The sequence below is a fragment of the Fukomys damarensis genome, unplaced genomic scaffold (genome assembly GCF_012274545.1).
Source record: "Fukomys damarensis isolate Sample0158 unplaced genomic scaffold, DMR_v1.0_HiC HiC_scaffold_36, whole genome shotgun sequence".
Taxonomy (NCBI): Eukaryota; Metazoa; Chordata; class Mammalia; order Rodentia; family Bathyergidae; genus Fukomys; species Fukomys damarensis.
In genome coordinates, this window is record NW_022900948.1 from 34,111,354 (window position 1) to 34,118,177 (window position 6,824).

Here is a 6,824-nt window from a genome sequence, read left to right on the forward strand (position 1 = left end):
AATTGGCTTCTACTTTACACACTCAAGCAGTAAACAGTTAAGAGACAAATGAGTTTGTGTCTGTGAGATATTCACAGTAAATATTATTTTTAGGGGCTCTGGGTGATATTTTTCTGCCAAACTAGCAAATGGCAAAGTTAGTGTTTGAACTACAGTTTTCATTTAATTAATTTAATCTTATATTATTTATATTCCATATTCCAGAATACCATCTATTATCCTTAGAACAGAAATGAAAACATTTCTGTTTCTTACCTGCTCCTTCCAAGTTATAGTCACCTGGGTGATTTTTTAAAATATGCCTGGACAATTTATTGCATTTAATTCCTTCTCTGTCTCTGTTCCAAGTCTCTCAGGTCAAAGATTTTTGCAAAGCCCCTATAATTGTCATATAAATAAAATCACATTGCTCATAATTACCAGGGACAATTCTGTGTAATTAGATGTTAACTCTCATGTCCCCTTTCCTTCATGACTCTGAATAAATACCCATTCCTGTCCCTGTCTCAGTCTGGGAAAAAAGCGTGGATGAAAATGTAACTGCTTTGTTGCTCTCTATGTAATTAACTACCATTAAAAGCCACTAATTAGATCGTAAGTTTTAAATAAGTTGCCCTAATTACCTTTGGTACACGGTGTATTGAGTCAGGAGGGCAAGTCCTTCAGAGCCAAGAAAACTTGGCTCTGTCAGTAAGAGAATTAACAGGGCTATTGGATTTCTTTCTTCCCCATTCATAACTGAAAAACTGAGGACACAGGGCATGGGATGGATAGAGGCAGAAGCAAAGACTGTAAGTGAAATATATATATGCCTGAGCAGAGGGGGCTGCGGGATCTATCGTACTTTCTCTCTCCGGATAGTTGTTCCCTGTGTGAAAGATGGACTGATACCAAGCACCGCTTTAGGACAGACAATCTACACAGCAACTGCCTGGGAATGCTGAGTGGATGAACGGCTGGATACACTGGCAAGTAGAAAACTGGGCAAAAGTCAACACGGCAAGAGGATGAAGAATCTTAATTCTGAAATAAAAATAACATCGGTTTGAATTCTTCTCAGAAAATGACTGGATGAAAGCGTGTTCTCTGCACTGTGAATTCCCACTTGTAATAGGAGGATAAGGATTCTTCACACCAAATTTGAGATAACTTAATGATAATACGAGACGAGTGCATCTGCATTGTAAGCTCTCAATAAATCTCAGAGGTGGTAATAATGGTGGAGATAGTGAAGATGATGAAGAGGACTGTGCAGAGGAACTTCTCAAAGTCTCATTATGCAACCATCACGATCCCTCTCTTTCCCTGTCTCTCCTCCCCGCCTCCTTTCACCGCACCGTACGACACTCCCCGCAGTCTCATTCCAGAATATTTCCTTCGGCTTCGGTTAATGCTATAGAAATTAATGAAGAAAATAGAGCTCTCACCCTAGGGAGCATGCATTTTGGGCAGGCTATTGTGTATAAATAACACCATTTCTGCTATAATAAAAGCCTGCAAAGTATCATATGGAAGGAAACCCAGGAGAAATTTACAGAAAAAATGGTGTGGATGATCAATTTATGAAATCGTTAGCCAAGCTAATTCATACATGGCCACCATCACGTCAAACTGTAACTACAACAATGACAATAACAGAAGACTTCATTAGAATAATAGAATAACCTTCATTAATTGAGCATATATTCTAGGCTAGAATTTGTTCTAAGTGCCTTATACATACAAACTAATTATCACAACAAATCTACAAGTAAGTCTTGGAAAGTGGAGATACATTGAGGTTTCATTACTTGCTTGCCTAAACATAGACAGTTTGCAAACAGCAGAGCTAACCCTTAACTATGAAGTTCCACCTACAAAACTGGAGTTTTTAAAGCCTGCACGAGTCTGTCATACTCAAGAAAAATTATTGGGATTTCTTATATTTTGATCTAAAAATATCAGGAGAACTCAGTGTCCTTAGTATTTCTTCCTCACTTTCATTCTCTGGCATCAGCTTCTTCATCCCTTGAGAGGCAGAAAAGCGATAGATGTCTTCTCAGGACTCTTCCAACTGCCTTTCTTCTGGCACTAATTTACATTGTGTGTAAGCCAAACCTCCCCATGTACATTAAAGTCTCCTTGAAGCCAAGGTTAAGTCTTAGAGTTTCCAATGCATCTCACATAGAATGATATTCACAAATTTATTTTTGACTTTTTCTTTACCTCTCTCTCTCTCTCTCTCTCTTATAGATAGTTGATATAGGTAATATCTATGTATATTTTATAAAAATGTGTGCATGTAAACACATATGTAAGTATATACATACATATACAAATGTATGCATATGTGTGCACTCAAGTATATTTACAATAGTTTGACATATAGACACACTGTATTAGCATAGGCTTTATATTAGAAACCTGTCTTCATAATATAAATATCAATAACAGCACACAACAAAAAAAATTCTCCCTAAACTCTCAATATTATCTACTTCAGTGAATCAAGACCTCCTCTTTTTATTATACAGATACATTTTCATCAATATCATGTGACTTGTTTTTATTCGGATTTGACAAGGGAAAACCTACTTCACTGCAGTTTTTTCAAGATATATGTGCATTGTCTTGGTCTAATTCTCTGTCCACCCGGGTATCTCAGGCACTCAGACTGTTGCCCAAACAACTTTGTATCTGCTGTGACTTTCCAGGATGAAAGGGTGCCTTCTCCTAGCTCCTTTGGCTGCACACTCAGATCCTTAGCAGGTGTAGAGCATTGGAAACTGGCAGTCACTGAATTGGCTGCTAGCAGAGACCTCTCATTGGGCCTGTCCTATTTGATGGTGTTTCCAAAAAGAACACCACCCTGTTCCTCCTGCTTTTGGTGTGACAACAGGTGCCTTTGTGTGGGTTTGAAACGACTGCTCAATTCAAATACTCGGTAGAAATGAGATAGGATCACTGAAATCACATTTTCATTTTCCATGAGAGATCATTTAATTGGCTCAGGTATCTTTTACCAGACCAACGATATTTATGCCCTTGTATAATCCCCTCCCCTTGAATGTAAGTAAGCTCTACTTAATTTCTTGCTCACAATAAATACATCAATGGCTGGATAATATAGTCTACCTGTGCATTTCCAATTTGGCAGGAGTTGTTGGTGTAGCTGCTTTAAAAAGAGAGCCTTGGAATGTTGGGAAAGCTTCTAGAATACTGGCTTGAAACTTGGTTATATATCTAATTTTTGTTCATTCATTATTCAACAGAATGTAATGAGCATATATTATGAATAAGGCAATAATCTAAGTGCCAATAATTTACAAATAAAAGAAACAGCTCTGTTCTCTATGTATTATTAGAGTGTACTCTGATAACTTCCAATCAATCAGCCCTCGAGTTTCTAATATGGGAAGTACAAGAAACAAACTGATCAAACTAGGACATGCACAAGAAGAGTTTTATAAGAAAAGATGAATACTGCCCTGATCCTCCAATGATAAATAGTAGATCTTCAGGCAGAGAAAGCTGTAGGGAAGAAATTGCAGCCCAAAAGGGAAGCATTTGTGAACTTGTTATTGGACAGTCATTTTTTAAAACATATAGCGAAAAATGCATATATGCATAGGGACTTGAAAAACTTTTCAATATTAAGTCTATCATCATACTTTGTAATATCATTGGACATCTATTAAATTCTTAGCATCCTGCTAAAACTTTGGGTGGGCAAGGAGTTAGCTTCATCTTTGGTATGTAGGTCATCTAACAATGGAGGAGGAATTCTGACATGAAAAGCAAAGCTTTGGCCTTATTGTTTTTAAAGTTTAAATGAATAAATTGCATAATAATACACTATTAAAGCAAATAGAATGTTATTTGTTAAAAGTAGAGCATTTGGGGATAGTGCTCACTTGTGTCTAAAAATTGCTAAGTATATTGTTTCTGTTCAACATGGGTTATCGAGGTGTCTTCAGTTTCCCAGGTTTTTCCTTCCCTCGGGGACTTGGAGAAAAGCTGTGCAGATTTTTGCCCTGGTCTATCTGTCTCTATTCTGTTCGAGGTCTGAATGACAAGTCAAGCAGAGAAATTGAATTTTTCACTTCTCTAAACACTTTTGGCCCCTAGGAACATTAGAAAAGGTCAAGAATTTTACAACACACTCTTCCCCAGGATAAAGGATCAAAACTTATTTTTTAAAAGGTTATTCCTGGCCCAACGAGACGGTAGTTGTGACTCAGAATCTAAAGAGTAGTTTGTATCCTCTCCGTTTGCATGCACTTCTCCAGGGAGATTTATTTGAAGGCACGTTATCAAGAGAGATTCCTTGCTTTCATTACTGCAACTTAAGGATTTAAATAAAATAGTTTGACTTAACTGAGATATGTGTAAACAATCTTGCTTGTCATACTCCCCCTTTATTCTATTACTTCTGCTGTCTTACTTACTTTTTCCTTTTCAGTTAGTTGTTTCTCTTTACCAGCACTTTTAATTCTTTTTCTTAATCTTGAAAACCAATCTCATAATTCAATTTTTATTTTAACTTGCTGAGCCGTACAATAGACATTCTCCAAACTGGCTTAAATGTGGCCCCATCTTTGGTATCTGTGCCCTTGTTCAATTTCTTCCTCTTGATGGTGAGTCTATCCTACTACCTCACTTCTACTAAACAGAATGTGATAACAATTACAGATACAATTAATGATACAAGTTGGTCAAGATATATTTATTTGTCATTTGGTCAATACTTTGTAATGAGTAGCCACTATCTTCAAAATATTCTTTCAGCTGTCATGTAGACTAGGACAATAGAAGCAACGGATCTCCTGTCATCACAGGTACTTGGAGTGAAATCTAAAAAGCAGAAAACGAAGCATCCCACAGAAGGAATATTTAGTGGTCTTGGTGTGCTGTGAAGAGAGTCCACAGACCATTTCTTGATTGGAAGATCAGGGAAGCCAGTCTAACAGAAAAACTTTATGCTTAATCTTGAAGGTGGTGCTGGACTTCTCTGCCCCTAAACAGTGCTCTATACACATATTACCTCCACTTGAGATCACATCTCTCTTTTTAAAACTTAAAAATATATATTAGTATAAAGTGTTGGCAGTTCATGCAGTTTACAGCCAACCCGGGGAGCAATCACATGTACGTACCACAGTTTGTTTCTTTTTTTAAATTCTCTTCCTCCCCACCCCGCTCCTCCTTCAATTCCCCTATTCCAATTTTTCATACTTACTGATATTATTAATTTTAGTGCAAGTTATTCATTGAGGTTGTTAGGTTCATGTACATGGTAGATCCTTATTCCACTTATTTCCTCATCCCCTGCCTAAACATATAGCCTCTTCGGCTTTTCCTCTTGGATCACTTCTCCACTGCAAGAGATCCATGTCCTTATCCCTTTCTTTCCATCTTTTATTATTCTCTTTATTTGTATATCTCCTTTACAGTGAAGGTAGAGTCTCCTGTTTAATATGCAAAGATTAAATAAGTTCTACTTTTTCTAAGACAACCTATACAGTCTTGCTTGGTAGATAGCATTCATCTAATACTTCCTCAGTCCTCAGTCAATTGGTCTAGTTAGGCATTCTCAAATTATTACTTTCCTGGCTCTTGTCTTAAGCCAGGAGAACATTATAAATAAAGGGAAAAGGAACAATTCACTATGTTACAGTGTTAGGACTGGTATGGATTAGGTGATGAAGATCAGAACAGAGCAGTAAAACTTAGGATGTTATAGTATGAAAGAAGTTCTTGGTTTGTTGGGAAAAAAAACATGACCAGTTGAGAAAAAGTGAATTCTGTCTGTAGACTACCTTGTTATTTATTCCCAATATAATTTCCAATTCTCACTTTTTCCCATCAGTTGAAACTTGAAACTAAGCTATATTTGAAATGTCTCCTTTATTACTGTTCTCAGTTTTGAGTACCCCCTCAAAACAAAACAAAACAAAACAAAAAAACAGACATGAGAACAAGGAAGCAGAGCTAGGCTCCCTTCTATTTGAGAGAAAACATAATTTTAAATATTAAAGAAAAGAAATAATCCAAAGTTTGGCTTTGTCCTTTCAAGTTGTTCTTATTTTGAGATACAGAACTCTTCTTACAGTAGAATCATTCCATTCCCCTGCACTCTTTTCAAATGGTCTTGGTCAAATCACTTAAAAGATATCCCAGGTTTTAATATTAACTGGGAGAAATCTCTGGAAAACTGAAGCTTTAAAAACCATATCAATGTCAGTAATTCACAGCCCTAAAAGTCTATCATAATAAGCCATTGGAAAGCGAAAAAGAATGTTGAAATCAGGGGGCATAATCAGTAATAGGACAATGGCATTGCGGATTACAGATCAGCTCAATGAATTCCTAGGCAGCCATTAAAATGATAATTAGACATGAACATAATATGGAAATGTTTAGAATGTTATTAATAAAACAAGACTATGCTCAATCATACATAAACCCTAATTATAAATTATATTTGCTTATAAAAGAGAAAAGCCAAACAGATAATAGATCTATTCATGTTTTAGGATGTATTCATTTTTTAAGACAGTTTTCTCAACTCTGAGTTTAGGGTCTGATGATCCTGGGAGCGGGCCAAGCTTGCTCGCTGTAGTCATGGTTGCAGCCTCTGTCTATGCTGGTGTAATTTCCACTCTTGTGACAAATACAACAGTCTACAGAAATTACTAAGTGTTCCCTGGGTAGGCAACAGAGTCCCTCTCCCAGACAAAACTTAGTATTTTAATGAAGGGGACTTTTTGCCATTTTTCTGGCATTAGTTTTAAAAGAAAAATAAAGTAAAAATAAAATATCTTGTACCCTTGACCTGGCATTCA

General features: G+C 36.5%; 1 long non-coding RNA gene across 1 annotated transcript in view; it reads left to right on the forward strand.

Moving 5' to 3' along the window:
* The window catches only part of LOC104873000, a 26,302-nt gene extending 25,302 nt beyond the window's left edge, over positions 1 to 1,000 (forward strand). Inside the window, exon 3 of the long non-coding RNA XR_004515411.1 lies at positions 862 to 1,000. This is a non-coding gene — a long non-coding RNA (uncharacterized LOC104873000). The remainder of the gene's footprint in view (positions 1 to 861) is intronic.
* Positions 1,001 to 6,824: the final 5,824 nt, after the last annotated feature.